The 22,895-nt window shown below is 39.1% G+C and overlaps 1 long non-coding RNA gene across 1 annotated transcript; it reads left to right on the top strand.

Moving 5' to 3' along the window:
- The first annotated feature begins 20,738 nt into the window (after window positions 1-20,738).
- On the top strand, window positions 20,739-21,405 carry LOC136458109 (uncharacterized). The gene is made up of 2 exons (XR_010759885.1): window positions 20,739-20,811; window positions 21,149-21,405. It is a non-coding gene; the product is annotated as an uncharacterized lncRNA (long non-coding RNA).
- The last annotated feature ends 1,490 nt before the right edge of the window (window positions 21,406-22,895 follow it).

The following is a 22,895-nucleotide window of genomic DNA, read 5'->3' as shown; positions in this document are numbered from 1 at the left end:
CCCCTAGACCGACAGTTGGATGGTCATGCTCTCACAACTCACACTTACCTTAGCGTAGAGGCAATTGATCCATACATTACCATTCAAGCGAATGGCACCCATGCAATAGCACGCCGCATGGACGACAAAATAGAAACAATTAATTTCCCCCAAGTTAATAATTATATAAGCCACCTAGAAGTCCTTAAGTGGGCTACAAGGGATGTGATCACCAGCACACTATAAAATTTAGATTTTTAAACACTTATATATAACTATAAGCTGGAAAACTGTTTTTGCAACAGAAGCTTTTGTTTTTAAATACCCGTATGACATGTTTAGTGTTGAATCTAGCTCCGATGTTAGCTATCACAAAACCGACCAATTTATAAGAGTACAAGTACAAAAACAATCACCGAAATGATCAAATTCTTGCACTTGAGCCCATATAAACCTGGTAGTCAACTGAAACCATGAAGGATTTCAAACCAACTTGCATACAACCAAGATCACAGTAATTCAACATAACACATCATACGTTACAACATTTCATAGACGGTTTGCAAATAGATTACAACACCTTAGAGTCATCGTTATTACAAAACAAGTCTTATAAAGTAGCGGAAGCAAATAGTTTAACGCACACACCCGAGTTCAAATACAAGCACCAGTTTGATGATCACAACCCACAAAAGCATTCGGATAAGATAAACAGAGATCATGCCTGTGATCTAGTCTTCGTCACCCGTTGGGTGGAGACAATACTTATAGAAGCCCTAATAAAGAAGGTCATCTGCAACAAGAGGGAATAAACCCTGAGTACGAGAATGTACTCAGCTAGACTTACCCATCGGAAACCAAAACAAAAGACACCAAGGATCATGCATAGCTTAATTTAGTGGATCTGGCTAACTCTTTCTTTTGTGGAAAAGCATAAGTAATAATGATCAACTCTTAACCTGAACTAGCAATGACTTTTAGCCATTAATCTGTCATCTATATTAGCACCTATACTAAGTAATCATTTGATTAAGATGCAAACATTAATAACCATAGCAGGTATAAATCGTGGCAACCTTATCATCATCATCCATTTAACCATATTGTTAAATTAATTGAATCTACGTTGCCGCTGCTCAGTCAAGTTCTCACTATCTGGGATAGACGGTGATTCGAATTGATTCCTATCCAGCTGGAGGAGTATTCCTAAACACAAACTCTACTTCCCCCATCAGGGTTGCAATCAAGTCACCTTTGGCACAATTTAGGAGTCACGAGTTCGAACAGATCGACATTCTCAAAGAACCACTCTACCAAGGTTGCTCAGGACTCTAACCCGCCTTGGACTTATGCCAATGGCTCTCCGCACATCCTTACTACCTTTAGAATGCGCACCACTGCTTATGTTCCCGGCCTGAGTCGAGCTACTAGGCTTCACGGTCGGAACGAGTTATCCAGTCAGCTAAGTGTTAGGCTGCGTTCAACATAACATGAGGACGTATAGCGTATCGGTCCTTAAACGACATAGACAGAGTCACTATATCCAACCCTACACAAGACTCCACCCGGTCTTCATTCATTATTAACATGGTTCTTTTCCACGATAGAAAATATAGCCAACCATGATCCACCTCATCCTAAAGCTTGCAGGTGACAGGAAATCACCTGACTTCTACCGCACTAAGCATGGCTAAGCATTTAACCCATTCCTGAACTTAAATAGGATTCAAGTGCGATATCTGGACAAGGATAGATACATAATGCAACAATTGGTTCCAACCAATTCCTATACTTAATGCATCATCAACGAATAAAAGATACTCAAGATATTTGCCAAAACATGGGAGACTTAATATACTCCGGGGCTTGCCTTTCAGGAAAGAGGAAGGACGGTGGTTAGGGCACTCGGGCAACTCCTCCTAGGCGGCTGCTTCGTTGATTGCCTACACCTCAGGCTCCTCCTCCTGGCTCGCTCCCTCGAACTCTAGAAGCGTCACTCCCTCTGGCACACCTATTGCATGTATGTGCAAGATAAATATCATGGATACAAATGAACGAAGTTAGAAATTCTTGGGGAATGCACATGCTTACTGCAGTCCGCATTTTCCGACTTAAGCTCTATTCAAATCACTTTAACTTACCAAGTTTATACAATCTAATGTATAATTGCTCATCTTCAGTTAAGGACCTAGCACCTGCACCTAAGCATGTTCTCAAGTTAGGCTAACACCTAAACAATCAACAAGAACATCGCAACTGAGCACACACACAATCATTCGTAATTCAGCAAAATAGGAACTTATATAGTGGTACAGTAAACTGATTATAACCAGAGATCTACAAATCGAAATGATAGGCAATAAGACAATTTGGAAAGCTTATGAAATTGCCTACAATTCATTTTCAAACCTCAAGGCATGATTCCAAACTTTATCAGGTTGGATTTATAGAACTACATAATCAGGTCCAAACAAGACAGAGAGCAAGCAAAACTATGATCTAACTTTGAACGACTGTAGCTCCTAAACTACTGAGTCAAATGCCACCAAATTTTGATAGGAGCTTGATACATAATTTATCTACAACTTTTGTATTCACCACTTTTCCAGCAAACCAAAATATCATGGAGAACTTTGTAAAGTCCTGAGAACTATCTAGAAGACACAATGCAAGGAAATATTTATTAACTTATGTTGCAAACAAATAATTGGACAAAACCAGCTTTACTCACTTATCACACATATCACAAGAACACTATAAAGTAAAGTGTTCACCACCAATTCATTTCTTTTAATGCCTTTCTTAATTTATTTAATTAATTAAGAGGAATGATAAACATATATGAAAATGACACCATTTAATCTACAAACATTACAGTAGGTACTAAATGCTCCAAGTAGACTACTGTAAAAATTTCACATCATTTGAGCAAGTATAACATCCTACACAAAAATAACAAGGCATAAAGGCTTAAAATGACATAATTAGGAAACCCTAGTGAAAAGTGTCAAGCAATAGATTTTATATTTTTCTTAGTATCCTTAAGGTACTAGAACATCCTCCAATAACTTTCATGGTCATTGGATTCATAGATAAATTACTAAAATTCACACAAGGATCATCCAATGATAAAAGGAAAATCTATAACTCAAAAACTATACATGCACCGTCTCTCAAATTTTTACCAGAGCTTCTACTCATCAAGGATAGCTCACCAACCAAATTTCATAATTTTTGGAGCATAGGAACTCAAGATATAATTTAAACCAGTTTGCATTCATTTAAAAACACATTTCAAGTTTCAATTTAATTCTTCCAAAAATTCCACTACAAGTATTCATGTTATATTTTTACTAAATACTACACTTCACCATGATCCTAACAAAATTGGAACCACCCAATTTGGATTTACAAAATTGGAGATACAATTTTTACAAAACAGCAATCAAATCTAGAATAAATGAGCTAGCTTTCTAAAACATAGTGACTGACAGGCGGGACCCAATGGTCAGCTGGGCCTGCCTGATAGGGAGACGAAAGCAGAGCACGGTGGCTTTGCTCGACGCGGACCGGCGGAGCTCGCCGATGGTGGAGCCTCCAACGACTAGGATGGCACCAGCGTGACCACCTCGACCTCCCGAACCTATCAAGCTACATGGATGGACCTATTACCAGCGATCAAGAAGACGGCGGCGGCCATGGCGATGCGGTGGTTTGGCTCGACGGCGTGACGCTGGAGCTAGCCATGATAGCTCAATCTACTGACGCGTAGAGCTCCTACATGCTACTGTGAAGCTAATGCACAAGCTTTCATGGTGAAAGGCGGACGGAAGTGACCCGGCCACGACGACAGGGCACGGCGACGATACTCCAACAAGGCTGCGTGGCGAAACGGCTTACCGAGCATGGCTAGTGAGCAATCGTGGGCGCGGCATGATGGTGGGATCATAGAGGAGCTAACGCGGTGACACTTGGGCGATGAGGTGTGAGCTTGCGCTATCAATGGCGATGGCGGAGCCGGTGCGCTGCTGTTGTGGTTGTTGCGGTGAGCGGAGGAGGCAAAGGAGAAGCAAAACAGAAATGTGGTGCTGGGAGGCTCTTGGTCATGTGCTGGGGCTTCCTTTGGCATGCGGTAGACCGATGTGGCCTACGCAGTCAGGGCGCCAGCGATGTGCGGCGTACACACGGCCTTCAAACTCTGAATTGGCCGGGACATTGTAGCATCCATTCAGTTAAGCCATCGACGCCTGACAATGATACTTGATGACCTTCAAACTCCAAATTCGTGATGATCCAGGCTCTAGTGTAATTGACAAAGTGGGAGATCTAAGTGAGGGCTACAACTTTGGCAATTGGAGCTTGAGCTGATTCGGCTTGGTTAGGGAGCTACAAGGCTAACAAGTTGGGTACAGGAAACTGAAACTCGATTTGTGACTTAGAAATTTTTTAGAGCCTCCAAATGAACCTCAAAACTGACTTGTGGGTCCCTTTAGAGCATGTTTTGCATATTTTCATGACTTGGCTCCTAAACAAATTTTGTTCCTTATAAAATTTGCTACAACTTTGCTTTAGGTTGCTCAGACATGCAAACACTCTAAGCTATACTTTTTAAACAGTCAAACCAAGGAGCTCTAGGGGTCCACAATAGTCAAACCATGACTTGGAAACTTAATTAGGCAAAATGATCAACATGAACATTGTTCCTAATGGCATTCTAAATATAACTAAGTTGCTTAAGAGGATAATTAGCCACACCACACATTGATCACACCAAAATCAAGCATCACATGCATTGAAACAAGGAAAAACAAGTGAATTGCTACTTTTGTTTCAAAGCCATGTTTCATGTGTTTCATGAGTTTGTGGCATAGTACTAACTAACCATGTTTCACTAAAGTATGTGACATGTTTCAAGAGTGAGTTGCACATGTTGCATTTGAGTGTTGCACACTATTCATTTCATAAAACAAACACACATGGAATATAAACATATGTTGTAATGTTTCATACAATTCTAAACTCATGAATGGATGAATGATGCTCATGTTTATGAAATGCAAGTGTAAATGTGGAAGCCAAACACCTAGGGTGTTACATGGCGTCACGTCGACGCGAGCGCAATGGCAGCAGGGCAACATTCTGCTCCAACGAGGCTGGCATCGGCCTTAGGCTCTTGCCTTGAGTTAGACCTAGCTCCAACCTCACCCTAACAAGAGGAACGCATGAGCGAGAAGGCTTGGTGGAGCACAGCCATGATGACCGCAAGCTCGGTGCTGCTCCGGTGATGGTGTGGTTATGGTGAACTCGCCCTTAGGCGTTTACCTTGGCTCGATTGGCATGGCTAACTAGTCAGGAAGGTGGAGGAGGTGATGGCCGAGCGGTGCACACGAGCAATTGGACAATGGTGCGGTGGTCACAGTGAGCGAGCATGGCGGAGCTCAACAGCAATGGCAATGGTGCTTGGTTTTTCTCTAGTGCGGCGAGAGCAAAAGCGAGAGCGAGGCAGAGAGAGTGAGCGCGAGTGAGAGAGAGCAGCGGCGTCATGCGGTTTTGCTACCCGCCAAGGCCTGACGTGTGGGCCCGATGGCAGCGGACGGCCTCCCCACAGCGACTATGGCCTAACGTTGGTCAACCATGATGCACGCGCGCGACGCCGGTTAAGACACCACTGAACCCGACTAACAAAGCAAGTTATAGCGATCAGTCCTCCTAATCCATGGTGATTTAGTAAACTTCCTTAATAAAAAATTATGGAGCTACGTGAGCACTACAAGATTACTTAAAGGAGTTTTGTCTAATTCGCAATGGTTTTCCAACTACAAAGCTGTAAAGTGAGGTACCTTGAAATCAGAATCAGCATTCTACACCTAGAAAAATTTTAAGTCACAAAATAGCATTTTGTTGATACTTGTGAGCTCTATTTGACCATGTTAGACACTGATTTAGCTCATGACCCTTAAACAAAGTTTGTTACCCATGACAAGAACTACAACTTTTATTTAGGTCACATAGCCATGCAAACTCTCTAAACTACTGTTCAATTTTTGTCAAACTAGCATCATGAAAATGGCATTTCAAAGTAAACCAACACTTAGAAGCAAAATTGGTTCATGTCATGAATACAAAAATTATTCCATTTACCATCCTAGATGTGTCTAAGGTGTTTTGATGACCTCACAACCATTTCATACATTGGTCATACATGATTACAAGCATATGCATATATATAATCAACATCACATGTGATAATGTATAAAGAATGAAATGAAATTTCATATGCTCAAGCTCATGAATGAATGGATGGTGCTTGTGCTCATGAAAGGCAAGTGCCAAATGCAATGCTTAACACTAGGGTGTTACAGCCCCTCCCCTTATAGAAATCTCATCCTGAGATTTGAAAGACCTACCAATCTTCATAAAAAGTGGGATAAACCTCACGTAAATAATCCTTCCATTCCCACGTGGCATCTTGTTCATTGTGGTTATGCCACACCACCTTGTAGAACTTAATGACCTTGCTCCATGTTACTCTTTCCATTTCTTCTAGCACTCGAATTGATTTCTCTTCATAGGTCAAATTCGATTGGAGCTTAATATTGGTGGGTGCAATGGCTTCCTCAGGAACGCAAAGACATCTTTTCAACTGAGAAACATGGAAGACCTTGAATATAGCACTCATCTTTGGGGGAAGTTGTAACTTGTAGGCGACATTTCCCTTCCATCGATAATCTAGTACGGGCCTACATATCTAGGTGCAAGCTTCCTTTTCATTCCAAATCTCTACACTCCCTTCATGGGCAAAACTTTTAAGTATAGAAAGTCTCCCACTTCAAAGGTTGGTGGTCTTCTCCTTTTATCTGCATAAATGTTTTGTCTTGATTGAGCTGCTTTCATGTGTTGTTGGATAACATGTACTTGTTCTTCAACTTCTGTGACAAAATCTATGCCATCGTACCTCTTTTCTCTAGGCTCAATCCAATTCAAAGGAGTTCTACATTTGCGACCGTACAAGGCCTCAAAAGGAGCCATCTTGATGCTCTTTTGATAACTATTGTTATAGGAGAACTCGGCTAAAGGTAGCCACTTTTCTCATGAACCCTTGGAAGAGATCACACATGCCCTCAATATATCTTCTAAGATTTGATTTACTCGCTCAGTCTGCCTAGAGGTCTGAGGGTGATATGCTGAGCTTTGAACCAAATAGGTACCTAATTGCTTGTGCAAGTGCTCCCAAAACTAAGCAGTGAATTAAGAGCCTCTATCTGATACAATGGTTCTTGGTACCCCACACTATATGCACGATATACAATGCTGTGTATTCATATGGTCGGTAGCGGGTGCTAACTGGAATAAAATGCGCAGACTTTGTCAATCGGTCCACAATTACCCATATCGAATCGAAACCCTTCTGAGTGGGTGGAAGTCCAACAATAAAGTTCATGCTGATCTCCTCCCACTTCTATCCTAGATTAGACAAAGGTTGGAGCAATCCAACAGGTTTTAGATAATCTGCTTTGACCATACTACAATTATCATACCCAGCGACATAGGCGGTGATCTCTTTCTTCACCTTGGTCCACCAAAAATGGATTTTCAAATCTTGATATATTTTGGTACTACCTAGATGGATAGATAACTTGGATGAATGAGCGCCATCTAAGATTTGATTTCTAAGTTCACGGTCTTTTGGTACCACAAGTTGGGTTTTGAACCATAACACACCTCTTTCATCCAACCTTAAATGCTTAGTTTTGTGTTCCTTCATCTTTCTCTTTATGTGAAACACACCTACATCCATCTTCTATTTTTTATGATTTTGCTCTCAAGTGAACAACTGACAGTGATGTTGTGTAGCACAACAGGATGCAGTAGATTAAACCCATCTTCCAATAAGGCTTCTAAGGCATTACAATGAGATTTCTGACTAAGTGCATCTACTACAACATTGGCTTTTCCTGGATGGTAGTGCACTTCCAAATTATAGTCATTGATCAGCTCTAACCATCTATGTTGTCTCATGTTCAGCTCTGGTTGAGTGAAGATATACTTGAGACTTTTGTGGTCAGTGTATATGTGACATATGTTTCCCAACAAGTAATGTCTCCATATCTTCAATGCATGAACAACTGCAGCAAGTTCTAAATCATGTGTAGGGTAGTTGACTTCATGCTTCCTCAACTATCGAGAAGCATAGGCAATAACTCGACCTTCTTGCATAAGCACACATCCTAAACCTCTACCTAATGCATCATAAAGGCTTTCACTACAAGATTTTTGGTCTACTGCAATGCCGAAGAATTGCAACGTAGAAAATTTGGTTGCCAGAGATTGTTGTATTACAACCATTCTAAAAAATGGTAGCGATACATGCCTTTAATACAAAGGTTTTCAAGATGTTGCAAAGCTCTGTTGCATTTGGTGGACGATATTGCAATGGTGAAAATGGTTGCAGTAGACTTGATTTTGGTTGCAATTGTGTGGTAGTACTGCAACTACATTTACGTTAGTTGCATTTGGTTTTGACTATTGCTACGGTTTTTTTGTGTTGCATAAAATTTGACAAGCGTTGCAAATGCTAGATACTTAATGCAACGAGAACTCTTGGAGGCGAAGCAAAAGTGGGGGTCAATTGCAACCTTTTTTGGCAGTTGCAATATACTTTGATATTGTTGCAAGTGCTAAATTTTATTGCAACGAAATCTATGGGGTCGAAGCGAAAATTGTGTTCAAGTGCAACGCTTATTTTTGGTTGCAATATACTTTGATAATTGCAACGAATTTAAAACTTAAAAAAAAGTATGGAAAGAAAAGAATTGGGGACACATATATTAAAATTAAAAAGTGCTCCCCACAGGATTCGAACCATGGAGCTCTGGTTCAGATAAAACCTTCTCCACCACTGCGCTATGTAGGTGTGTTCGTTGTAACTCAGGTTTTAATTTATTTGATATGATTGAAGACCTTATGAGTTATAAAACGCCCCAACCCTGGCCCCATCTCGGCATCTCCGTCCTTATGCCTGGTGTCTGAAACTTTCTGTTAAGTAGTAGTTGCTGTTAAGTACTTGATGTTAAGTATGCGTGGATGTTAATTAGTACTTGAAGTTGTACCGGGGTGGTTGGTCACTTTGTTAGCGATAGTAAATGCCAGACCGTGCACCATCGGTCACATGCACTATGCCAGATTCGTACCGTAGGAACGGGGCGTTTTTACTGTAGGGGCGGCTGGGGTTGGTGTAACACCCGGTTTCAAGGACAAAGCCGATTGTACACCATATGTGAGCCCTGGAAATCAAATCTCACATATAGCTACAAATGAAGGGGCAGTATCAAATCGTAATGCTTAATATATAGCGAACTTAGCAAAAGAAATAACCTTAGAAAGCAATCAATGGATAGACAACTCTGATCTCTGGGTGCAGACTTCACTCCATAGGATCCAACTGACTAGTTGATCACAAACCCAACTTCTCAAGCCTCTGACGGACTATTATCTAGCCTGAGGTGTGGGGAAAATTGCAAGAGTAAGTCCATGTCGAACTCAACAAATATAGCAACAAGGTATTATAATCCATAACCACATGATCAAGTGTAATTGAATAATGAATTGCACATAAACAATTTAAATGAACATACAACAATTCCCTCAGTTTTTCGGGCCGCCCGTATCCGTGGGCACGGCTATTATAACAGTTTTACACTCTACAGAGGTTGTACACTTTCACTGTGAGTCATGATTTCCAAATGTATGGGTTTGCAAGGTCCAAAACACCGAAAACCATATAAAGCCACCCAAGAGCTCGTCTAACCGGCCAGGGCCGCAGGGTCATCAGATATAGGAACCCCCCTTCCAAAAATAAAGTAAAAGGCCGCTTTCAAAGCTAGGCTCAACAGGACAGAGGCTGTCCTATACCCAACTCGCAGACCTCTAACCAGCTAGAAAAGGGTTTCTCAAATAACTAGAGCCAGAGCCATATAGCCCTCACAGCTGTACTGTAAATCCCAGCTTTTGCCAAAGGATAACATTCATCATTTATGTTTATATCACATTTCATTAAACAAGCCCAAGATCATGGTCACAGAAAGAAAACCCAAGCTATACTTGCCTTAAACACCGATCCTTCGGTAAGCTTTAATCTTCAACGTTTTCTTCTTCTTCTTCTTCTTGATCTCCAACTTCTTATAGATCACCAATGCAAAACTCACTGACTGGACAAGACCGAAAAGCACCACACAAGCATCCGAACAAGCATGCATAGCAAACATACTAGATTAGATCAATACACCAATCAATAAAAAAGATTCCAAATCTAATCTACGCATTGCTACGATCACACACACGCGAAAGACACACTAATCGGAGCTACGGTAAAACAGAAACATCTATCGAAGGATTTACGTTAGAAAGAAAACTATATGCTTTATCTATTTTAATGATCATAAAACATGTATAAGATATCTCAGGGGAATATCTAAAATTGAGTTAAGTCATTTTATACTTAGAGTTATTAGATTTAGAAAACTAAGATAAATTAATCATATCTTAATTATAAATATCTTGATATCATTTATGCAAATTAAATTGAAATATAATAACAAATGAGAGTATATATATTCAAAGTATATATGTCACATTTAAACTTGGCAAATTACAATTTAAAGACATACATGTTTATGTCACTAATTAATCATATTTTATTAATCAACATATCTCATATTATATAAAGTATTTAAACTTTACTTTAGAAATATAGAACATGTGAGAGCAACTAATAGATAATTGATCTAAGCAAGTCATAATTAAAAATGCATTAATGTTGGCATACGTCATATTTTATAATTATAAAAGATTATATATATACTTTTAGTCATTTAAACATCTATAAATTAAAAACATAAATCATGTGAGGGCATCTATTCATACTTAACACATATGCAACATTCAACTAATTATAATCTAAGACTGTACTGAAGTTACTGATTAATCAGATTAACAGGTTATGCATAATCACCGGAATACAAAACCTATATTGTTTCTAGTTATAAAACTAATTATAAGCATGTTAACCAATTTAATATTTAGCTATATATGAAAAATCATGTGACATGAAAACCATTAGCGCTACTGCATAGAGCGCTTCGACATACAAGCAAACATATACAAATAAATAAAAGCAGTACACCAAACATGATAAACAACTTATGAAAAGGTTACTGACATGTAGGTCTTGTTTCTACGATCGCGTGAGCGCAAAAACCGCTGAAAACGGAGATCGGACGGAAAAGATACGGACTCCGGACGATTTAAACAAGGGAGGGCATTCTAGGTATTTCACTTGAAAAGAGCTGAAATAAATAAAATATTTAGTATTGGCGGGATTAAACAATGATGGGAATACATATTGGAAAGATGAAACTGAAAGAATTGAATTCGGATATCATACGGATGAATAATAGATGAAAAGGACGGAAGTTAAATGAATTAGGGACCTGTCTGCGATTTAAGAAAACTTTATTCGCGGATATGCCCTTCTTCTATCTCTGGATCAAAAGCGCTACAGTAGAATTACGAGGCACTGTTCATACGGAAACAGAGGGGCGCACGCATGGAGGGAAACAGGAGCGGCCAAGGGGGAAACTGGGCGGCTGGCCATGGAGGAGCCATGGAGGAAGCTTGGTGGTCGGCTGGGGCTCTGCTGGCTGGCCAGCGGCGCAGCGACGAGCCGCGGCTGCGGTAGGCCAAGCGGCCCAACAAGCAGCAAAGTTGCACAGGGCTCGCGCAGGGGCACAGGGAGGAGAGGGGCGGCCTCGGCCAGAGGCTCGACCAACGGGGGCAAGGGATGGCCGGCGGGGCTAGGCAGCGGCGCGGTAGCACTAGCCCATGGCCTGGGGCTGGCCGCGAGGGCAAGAGATGGCCGACAATGGTGATGCTCGCCGGAGAAGGAAAAGAAAGGATGGGGAACGGTTCAACGGTAACGGATTCGTGAAACAAAACACGAGACGGTGTAGAGGAGATCGATACGAACCTTGTGATTGTCTCGGAATTCGCAGGGACACCGGAGTTGGCCGGAAAAGCTCGCCGAACCTTCGCCAGAAACCTAGCTGTGGGGAACTTCGGCGTCCGATCTGCGGGGCTACGTATGGCGGCTCGAAAAACGGGCTGTACTTCTGGAATCCTCGCATCGAGGGCTACGCCGGCATATATATACACGTAGGGTTTGGATATTTTGGAAATCCGAGATATTTTACTAAATATTGATTTTCGGAATTAAAATAATTACAGAAAATCGGGAATTACTATTTAGGCTCCGAAAAATATCTCTGAGCTCTGAAAAATACTAGAAAAATTCCTGATGATAGATGGAAGAATAAGGAACACAATCAAAGTGGTTTAGCTCCCGAAAAAGACTTTTGCATTGATCGAGGAAAAAGACAAAGCTCCAAGAAACATGAATTTAATCCCGAAAAAGGTCGGAAAGATTCCCGGAAAGAGAGACATCGTCCTAACGTGTCTCAAAACCTTTTTCAAGTCTTTAGATTTTAAAAACAAGGCATCTTATCTAACTTTTGTTTTTGCAAATTTTCAAATTCTTTTTAAACCACTACTTGAAAGCAATATTTTAAAGATTGAGATTTGAATTTATTTTCCTAACCACTCATCACAAAAGTATCAATGCAACGGCATGTATGCACAAACATGTTGTTACCCTTATGTTGGATTTTAATTTAAAGAAAAAATTCTTTTACCTATGTTTTTATGAGCACAAAACTACAAAATAAATCATTTTTACTCTATTTCTAAAAGTGCAAAATTTGGGGTGTTACAGTTGGGGGCGCCCTTACAGTGGGCGTCCTCGGGCCCCAGCAGCCCAGCCATCCCTACAGATGGCACTGTAGGGGCGGCTGGTAACCTGAGCCGCCCCTACAGTTGGGGCTGATCTGTAGGGGTGGCTCAATCACCAGCCGCCCCTGCAGTGCCCAACTGTAGGGACGGCTGAATCATCAGCCGCCCCTACTGATGGCGCACAAATAAATAGCAGCCAAAATTTGAAAGGTTCAAATTTAGTCAAATAACAAGATGACCAAAATAAAAGTTGTAGATCTTAATGAGTTGAACAACTTTTGTATTCATCACTTTTACATCTGAAATCATTTAGGGTTTGAAAATTTGGTTTGAACTTGTCAAAATTCAAATTTTAAATTTTAAAATGTGTAAAACATTGTCACATCCAAGTTTGATCAAACGTAAATGCTGAAGCATAATTTTAAAAAATTTTAGAAAAAAAAAACATCACATTTGAAGTTAGTATGAGGGAGAAAAACTAGTTACAAAGTTTACCCACAGATTAAAAAGAGAAATCACACTGTTCTAGATGATCCTTACATGATCATAGTGAACAGTATGATTTCTTTTTTTAATCTGTGGGTCAACTTTGTAACTAGTTTTTCTTTCTCATACTAACTCTAAATTTGATGGTTTTTTTCCTAAAGATTTCTAAAATCATTCTCTGTCAATTTATTTTGTTGGTTTTGTCAATATATACATATGAAAAGTTTGAGCAATTTAAATTTTGAATTTCAAAAAAATGCAACTTTAAACAAGATTTTGGTACCCCAAATGATTTCAGCTGAAAAAGTGATAAATACTATAGTTGAATAACTTATCAAGATCTACAACTTTTGTAATGGTCATTTCTTCATATGACAAAGTGGTACTGACATTGTTCACAAATGTGACACATCTCTCGTAAGGTTTTATAAACTATATGAGACATGTGTAAGATTAGTGAATAATGTGTACTAAGAATTTGTCAAATGAAGAAATGACCAAAATAAAAGTTACAGATATTCATGAGTTGAATAACTTTGGTATTCATCACTTTTTATGTTGAAATCAATTTGGGTCTCAAATTTTGGTTCGAACTTGTTGTTTTTCAAAATTTTAATTTTAAAAGGTTCAAATTTTATCAAATAACAAGATGACTAAAATAAAAGTTGTAGATATTAATGAGTTGAACAACTTTGGTATTCATCACTTTTTATGTTGAAATCATTTTGGGTCTCAAATTTTGGTTCAAATTTTTCATTTTTTAAAATTTCAAATTAGAAAGGTTCAAATTTAGTCAAATTATAAGATGACCAAAATAAAAGTTGTAGATCTTGATGAGTTGAACAACTTTTGTATTCATCACTTTTACATCTGAAATCAATTAGGGTTTGAAAATTTGGTTTAAACTTGTCAAATTTTAAATTTCAAATTTTAAAATATGTAAAACATTGTCACATCCAAGTTTGATCAAACGTAAATGTTGAAGCATGATTTTAGAAATTTTTAGAAAAAACAACCATCACATTTGGAGTTAGTATGAGGAAGAAAAACTAGTTACAAGTTTTACCCACAGATTAAAAAGAGAAATCACATTGTTCTATACGATCCTTACATGATCATAGTGAACAGTGTGATTTCTTTTTTTTAATCTATGGGTTAACTTTGTAACTAGTTTTTCTTCCTCATACTAACTCCAAATCTGATGATTTTTTTTCCTAAAATTTTCTAAAATTATTCTCTATCAATTTATTTTTTTAGTTTTGTCAATATATACATATGAAAAGTTTGAGCAATTTAAATTTTGAATTTCAAAAAAATGCAACTTCAGACAAGATTTTGGTACCCCAAATGATTTCATCTGAAAAAGTGATAAATACCAAAGTTGAATAACTTATCAAGATATACAACTTTTGTATTGGTCATTTCTTCATATGACAAAGTGGTACTGACATTGTTCATAAATGTGACACATGTCTCGTAAGGTTTTATAAACTATATGAGACATGTGTAAGATTAGTGAATAATGTGTGCTAAAAAATTGTCAAATGAAGAAATGACCAAAATAAAAGTTGCAGATATTCATGAGTTGAACAACTTTGGTATTTATCACTTTTTATGTTGAAATCAATTTGGGTCTCAAATTTTGGTTCGAACTTGTCGTTTTTCAAAATTTTAAATTTAAAAGGTTCAAATTTTGTCAAATGACAAGATGACTAAAATAAAAGTTGTAGATATTAATGAGTTGAACAACTTTGGTATTCATCACTTTTTATGTTGAAATTATTTTGGGTCTCAAATTTTGGTTCGAATTTGTCATTTTTTAAAATTTCAAATTTGAAAGGTTCAAATTTAGTCAAATGACAAGATGACAAAAATAAAAGTTGTAGATCTTGATGAGTTGAACAACTTTTGTATTCATTACTTTTACATCTGAAATCATTTAGGGTTTGAAAATTTGGTTTGAACTTGTCAAATTTCAAATTTCAAATTTTAAAATGTATAAAACATTGTCACATCCAAGTTTGATCAAACGTAAATGCTGAAGCATGATTTTAGAAAATTTTAGGAAAAAAAACCATCACATTTGGAGTTAGTATGAGGGAGAAAAACTAGTTACAAAGTTTACCCACATATTAAAAAGAGAAATCACACTGTTCTAGATGATCCTTATATGATCATAGTGAACAATGTGATTTCTTTTTTTAATCTGTGGGTCAACTTTGTAACTAGTTTTTCTTCCTCACACTAACTCCAAATCTGATGATTTTTTTTCCTAAAATTTTCTAAAATCATTCTCTATCAATTTATTTTGTTGGTTTTGTCAATATATACATATGAAAAGTTTGAGCAATTTAAATTTTGAATTTCAAAAAAATTCAACTTCAGACAAGATTTGGTACCCCAAATGATTTCAGCTAAAAAAGTGATAAATACCAAAGTTGAATAACTTATCAAGATCTACAACTTTTGTATTGGTCATTTCTTCATATGACAAAGTGGTACTGACATTGTTCACAAATGTGACACATCTCTCATAAGGTTTTATAAACTATATGAGACATCTGTAAGATTAGTGAATAATGTGTGCTAAGAATTTGTTAAATGAATAAATGACAAAAATAAAAGTTGCAGATATTCATGATTTGAACAACTTTGGTATTCATCACTTTTTATGTTGAAATCAATTTGGGTCTCAAATTTTGGTTCGAACTTGTAGTTTTTCAAAATTTTAAATTTAAAAGGTTCAAATTTTGTCAAATGACAAGATGACTAAAATAAAGTTGTAGATATTAATGAGTTGAACAACTTTGGTATTCATCACTTTTTATGTTGAAATCATTTTGGGTCTCAAATTTTGGTTCGAACTTGTCATTTTTTAAAATTTCAAATTTGAAAGGTTCAAATTTAGTCAAATGACAAGATGACCGAAATAAAAGTTGTAGATCTTAATGAGTTGAACAACTTTGATGTTTATCAAATTTTCATTTGAGATCATTTGGTGTCTCAAAATTATTTTAGTAGTTTTGATTTTAATTTTTTAAAATTTAAATTTTTTCCCATTTTTAAAGGTTTAATTTTACAATTTTAAACTGTTGTATCTCTACTTTAATTGAACACTTAGACTCATCATGGAGGCTTCAACGCTCCCGTCCGTATAAAAGGAAACAGATTTTTGTTTCCGAAAAAAAATCGAGAGGTCGGGTGTGCTTGCACGCGCTTCATGCGCTGGCGGCAGCCCCTGCGTGCGCTCGCCCCTGGGCGGAGCGGCAGCAGTGTTGGGCGGGGGCTGGGCAAGGCCGGCACGGCTGTGCCCGTGGCAGCAGCTGCAGTGGTCAGGACCCGTGCTCCCATGGGCGGCAGTGGCGGTAGCACCTGCGGCAGGCTGGGGCGGCCCAGATCCACTCGCCCGCGAGATGTCGGAGATCCTCACGCCTAACCGCCTGACCGCCCACCGCATCCGCGCACCTTCTTCCCCGTGTCCGCTCCCCGCCGCAGTTGCACTCCCGCCTCCCTCCATGGGCACGTCGAGGCGGAGCAGGACACAGCGTCCTGGTAACCGGAAATCGCCCCTAGCCATTTTTCCTCTTCTCCTGACTTTTGTTTCTCCCAATCCCAAATTGCCAAACCCTAGCAAACGAGCAGTGACCGACTTAGGCGAGGCGATGGTGTGCCGGGAAGGCGTTGACCGGACTCCGGAGTGCCAAGTGTGCAGGGTCTTGGGCTGGGCGGCTACCGGACAACCGTGTGGAGGGAGGGCTGCCGGTGGTTGTGCCTGGCGCCGGCGGCTGAGCGAGGAGCGACGAGCGCAGGCTGCAACGGATCTTCGACCAGGGCTTGCCGGCAGCGGCGTAGCATGCCTGTGCACCATCTGCCAAGCACCGGCGGCTCGAGGACGACGATCGTGCATAGTGAGCAGGCAAGTCTCAGTTAATATAGTTTCTGATTTTGCTGGAAATAACTGCCATGGCTATGTTTTTCCTTGATAAGAGTAAGTGTTTTTAACCTATAGTAATAGAAAATGATATAACCATGAGGTGCCTCATCTCTGGTGAACGTTCGATATTTCTCAATAGGTTGATGAAGTTCAACTGCACATGGTGCTAAGAGGACTTTCATAAAATAGGAAAAAGGCAAAGGGGAAAAAGGTTCACAACTATCTCTAATCTGAAGTGTTCTTATATAATATACGTTGCAATTATTTCTCCGTCAGCATTAGTTGAAAACAATGAAATTGATGTCGGTACACTGAGAATGGGAGGGGACAGCAGCCAATGAAATTGATGTCGGTACACTCAACAAGGAAGTATCTAAACAAATTTGGACAGAGATAATTTGGGCATATTATTGTGAGTAGATCACATTAGTTGAAAACAAAATACTTTTGAAGGCATAAATACTCTAATTGTTTGAAAACAGAAAACTTTTGAAGGTATAAATACTGGCTTACTGCTACTTACTGTTTAGTTTGACGTTAGTGTCACTTATGACTGCTTAGATTACAAGTCAATTATGCCTTCTTTTGAGTGTCCACTGCTCTTGTGACAGCTTCTGGATTGCTTCAGATACTAACATGGAACATCAGTGTCGACTATCTATTGCAATTCTGTTTTAGTTCAGAGTGTTCACTTAGATCCTGCTATGACAACTTCTTCCATGTTTTTGGTGTTTGTAGATCCGACAAACACAATTCTTATTTTAGGAAGCAAATTCTCAATGCTAGGCTTTGCTCTGCTCCTACTTTTGCTCACCAACCTGAGGTCTACCTTGTGTGAGGCTGGAGCCAATTAGCTGCCTCAAATTAACCAATTGCTTCAGCTGATGTAGGCTCAATGTATAGGGTATTACTTTAATTTATAAATGGCATCTTAATTAGTGTGCTGCAATGTGGGCATACCATTCATCTATATGCCAAATGCATAGGGGAACGGAACCTATTGGTGGAAAGGAAATATCTATCATTGATCTTGTTATTAAGGTAATTGCCAAGTCAAACCTTCTGATTTCAGTGTAATAACATTAGCTTCCGAGATCTGATGATCACATTTGTAATAGGAAAATATTTTGATAGCTACAAAAAAAATATGAGACTTATTTCGCTATAGATACCACAATGTCATTTGTTTGTGAGTTTTGTGTTTCTTTCAACAGTTGATTTATTTTTTCTAGACACCACCGTAGCGTTAGCACGGGCAATATACTATATTAATAATACTTATGTCCTTTTGTTTAAATTGCTGAATCAATCCAGTGCAAGAGCATTGAGCTTTCCATCTTAACAAAAGATGCATGTTTACTTAATATTAATTAAGCAATAATGGGATGAGAAAATACTTCAAACTATGGAGGTCCCTTATTTTCCAGGGTTTTAAGTATGTCGCATCACTCCTTGAACTGGTAGAGTCAGAATTGGCGAGCTGAGTTATACGAATGCTAACAAGCTGTTTTCTTACCTGCCTCCAAAGTTGAAGATGAAGCCATCTAAATGGGGTTCAACACTACCTTACTCACTGATCAGCAAATCTGAAACCTGTTCTTTTCAGTTTTTTACTCCTGTTTTTTCTCCCCTTTTGAGTGCTCTTTGTGTACCAGATTGTAGGGACTCCCATAAACAATGCTTGAAAACTGAGATGGTTTTACATCACTGTTAATATTGGTGTAATAGTTGGCAGGAGCATTTCTACCAAAACAAAGCTTCGGACTGTGTTGGCGGTGACGAGAAGCCAGAAGCAGCAGCGGCGGATACGAAGAGGGAGACGAGGAGGAGGCGTGGCCGGCAGCAAGCTTCGGCCAGTACAGGACGCAGGTGTAGCTGCCCGAGAACGTGGACATGGATAAGATCGGCGCGGAGGTGAGGGACGGTGTGCTCTACCTCACCATACCCAAGCTCACAGCAGGGGGCAAGGTCATCAACATCCAGGTGCAGTGAAGTGAAGTCATGAGCTCTGCCTCTGAATTCTGAAATGGGACGGATCAGAGTTTAGGATGGACGATGAGCACCAGCTGCGTGCTTCTCAGCTTCTGGATGGGCTGGATGGGACGAGAGCGACAGCGATCTACTATACAATCCTACTCTTGCTCTTCTTTCTTTTTTGTTTTTGCCACATGCGCACAGCGAAACACGGAGCCTCTGACCTCCTTTCACTAACAAAAAGAACCTGCTTAATAGATGGGCTGAATGTTAGTGGGTTAAAAAATAATAATGTTGAGTCCTTTTCCCCATAACTCGATATTTCAATACCGATCCTCTGTATTTTTTTACATAACAATGATTAATGTTTTATGTCCATTGAATTTGGGGCCTTATACAAGTCTAGTAATGCCTGAATGTTCTAAACCTGCAAATCTGTGACAGAGGTAGAGCTTACCAGTAGGCTGTTCTATAGGAGAGCACAGCTAGAAGATGAACTCCACTCATTCTGCAAGGTATGTTGCTTTGCTGCAAACAGTAACTGTACTTTTGAAATGTAGATTGTAACAATAAATAGATAACTAAGATCTGTTATGGGTAGGTGACCGTTCCCACATCTTTTACTGATCACTTGTATAGACTTTCTGCATGGCTTGAGTTAAGAATATTCTTTTTCATGTGAACACATTCTCGAGACGTATAGCATCTGTTTTTTTACTGATCACTTATATGGACTTTCTGTTATGTGTAGGTAATTGTTCTCACCTGTTCTTTGTATTTCTTTTTGTTTAGCTGAGTGAGCACTAGTTCTCAAGTCAAAAATAAAACTACACACATAATTTGAGTTATGTGTCCTACCTTTTCTTTGCTTGCAGGTTTCAACAGTTCAGAGCAGCATGGGAGGTCCTTCCGTTACCAATTTCCAGCGGCAGCTTTCAGCTTCAGTTGTTGAACAAAAGCAGGTGGGCAGCAACACATCAGCAGCTTGGTTGTTATCTCAGGTAACCAGTAACAGTAGGTAAGCATTAGTTCACTTTTAACAGGGAGTCATGATCATGTTTGTGATGGTGTACTAATTTGGATTCAAACATTCAAGCCAATAGCTTGCACATTAATATACAATTGTTTCATTATACTCAGAGTGTAGACATTGATACGGAGATTATGGTTATTGCAGGGCTCCAAAATACAATTGTTTAACAGGTCCACCACAACAGCATTAGTAAGTGCCTCTCCAGGCTCTAGCTCAGTTCTTATTTATGTCATCTTTTATTTTGCGAGCCATATGTTTATTTCTCCTGCATATTTCCGGTGTGTGCAGATCAGAGAGTTTATGATTAAGTGGTGTAACATGCATGTCATATTCTTGTCAAGGGGTGTAATTTTTACCACCAACCATTTATTTTCAGGTTACCCAAGAAACTAGCCAGCCAGAACAACAACCCCCTTCTTCCGCAGCTGAAGAACGTCTCACTAGAGGGCGCATGACTAGAAGTAATTTGGCAGCGAATTCGGGTGCTGCTTATACTACAGCAAAGCAACTGAAGGAAACTGCGGCTAGGAAAAGATCTGCATTGTCCAAAAAGAATACACAGGTACTATGTGAAACCTTTTATCTCTCTTTGCATTAAAAAGGAACATATAGTCCTTTTGGAGAAGTACATAGCTATTCTTTTGTTCTGCTCCTAAATATGGTCCAGGCTTAGTTTCCTCTTGCTGATTAGAAATATATATGGATGTGTTTGTGCTCATAAAATGTCTTGGGAGGCAGCTGCATGTATGTTTATATTTGCTTTACGCTTCAAAGTTCATGGTTGATAGTACTGCAGCTCACAGAACTCTAGTACTGCAGCTCGTGTTTTGCTTTAGTGTTCAATTAGCTTTGCCACCACTAGTCTCAGTTTAACTAATGCATGTCAATGATTTTTTCAGGAGGAATCTTGAGTTTGAGAAGGAGCATGCGAATGGTGGGACGATGGCCAACATACATATCAAGGGAACCTTCGCTGCTACAGTAGACATTAGTCTTTTGATTCGAATGAGTTCAAACAGTTGTCTGTGCTTAACACATTATTATGTGTTAAGCTATCTACTTGTGTTCTCATTTAGTTTGACACTCGGTGTGTTTTGTTAAAGATTTTGTATGAACAAATTATATTTCGTTTTAATGGATGTCGATGCTTCCTTCATTATGTATTTGTCGTTTTGCGATTATTAATTTAAGCTACCAAACAAAGTGTCGCAACATGAATTATTAATATATTAATCTGGCGTTGCAATATATGATGGCACATATAACAACCACATTTAGTCATGGCAATAGGTACGATAATCGTGGCAATAGAGAAACTATCTCTTGCAACTACAAAAAGATGATGGTGGCAATAGAGGAATCTACCTATAGCAACCAGATAGTTAGTAACGTGGCAATAGATGACCTGTCTGTAGCAACCAACCTAAGTAACGTGGCAATAGCCTATGCCATCTATAGCAACCATTCAGAAACGTGGCAATATATGACCTCTCTATAGCAACCAACCTGAAGAGATGTTGCAATAACCTAAGCCACCTATAGCAACCATTTAGGCGACGTGGTAATAGAGAACCTCTATTGCAATGCTTTCTCTGCGTAGCAACAACCACGATTGCAACACCTGTGTTGCGTTGCGCTTGCATTGTGTTGCTACACGACCAGCGTGTCGCAATACGTATCACTAGCAACGCCTAGTTCGTTGCAATTGATACTATTACCACACCCATAGTGGTTGCAATTGCTTTTGTTACAACACTCACCAGGTGTTGCAAAAGCGTCAAAAGTGTTGCAATAGAGGGGCTGTATGTCGCAACTAAAATGTAACCCATTTGCATTATGCTATTGCTACCCTTACAAGTGCAACGACATTTAACCAAAAAAATTGGTAGCAAAATTACTATGGCTGCCATTTTTGGGTCTTTTGCTACACTTTTTTGGCGTTGCAGTAGACCGAAAAACTTGTAGTGTTTTCAATGTTGGGTTATGCTAGAACAGGAGCAGTGATTAGCAAGGTTCACAGAGTGTGAAAAGCAACCACACACTCTAGAGTCCAATTAAATTTTTCATCCTTCTGAAGTAATCTGGTCATGGGCTTAGCTATTTTGGAAAAGTCAGGAATGAAACGATGATAATAGCCTACTAGCCCTAGAAAACTCTAAACTTCATGAACCAAAGTCGGGGCCTTCCAATCCATGACCTCTTGTACTTTAGATGGGTCTACAGAGATTCCATCTTGAGAAAATATATGACCCAAGAAAGGTACTTTCTTCAGCCAGAATTCACACTTGCTAAACTTTGCATACGATTTATGCTCTCAGCCTAGACAAGACAACTCTCAGATGCTCTACATGATGTGCCTCATTCTCAGAGTAAATCAAGATATCATCGATAAACATGACCACGAACTTGTCAAGCTCGACCATGAACATAAATTCATCAGGTACATAAAATAGGCAGGAGCATTTGTCAGTTCAAAAGACATTACCAAATACTCATACAAGCCATACCTAGTTGAGAAAATTATCTTAGGTACATCTTCTGGCCTGATCTTGATCTGGTGATAGCCTGATCTCAAGTCAATCTTAGGGAATACCTTTGCTCTTGATAGTTGATCAAACAAAATATCAATACAAGGCAAAGGATACT

This window comes from Miscanthus floridulus, chromosome 6, assembly GCF_019320115.1.
Source record: "Miscanthus floridulus cultivar M001 chromosome 6, ASM1932011v1, whole genome shotgun sequence".
Lineage (NCBI taxonomy): Eukaryota > Viridiplantae > Streptophyta > Magnoliopsida > Poales > Poaceae > Miscanthus > Miscanthus floridulus.
The sequence above is the reverse complement of the archived record's forward strand: the minus strand, read 5'-3'. Positions and strand labels throughout refer to the sequence as shown.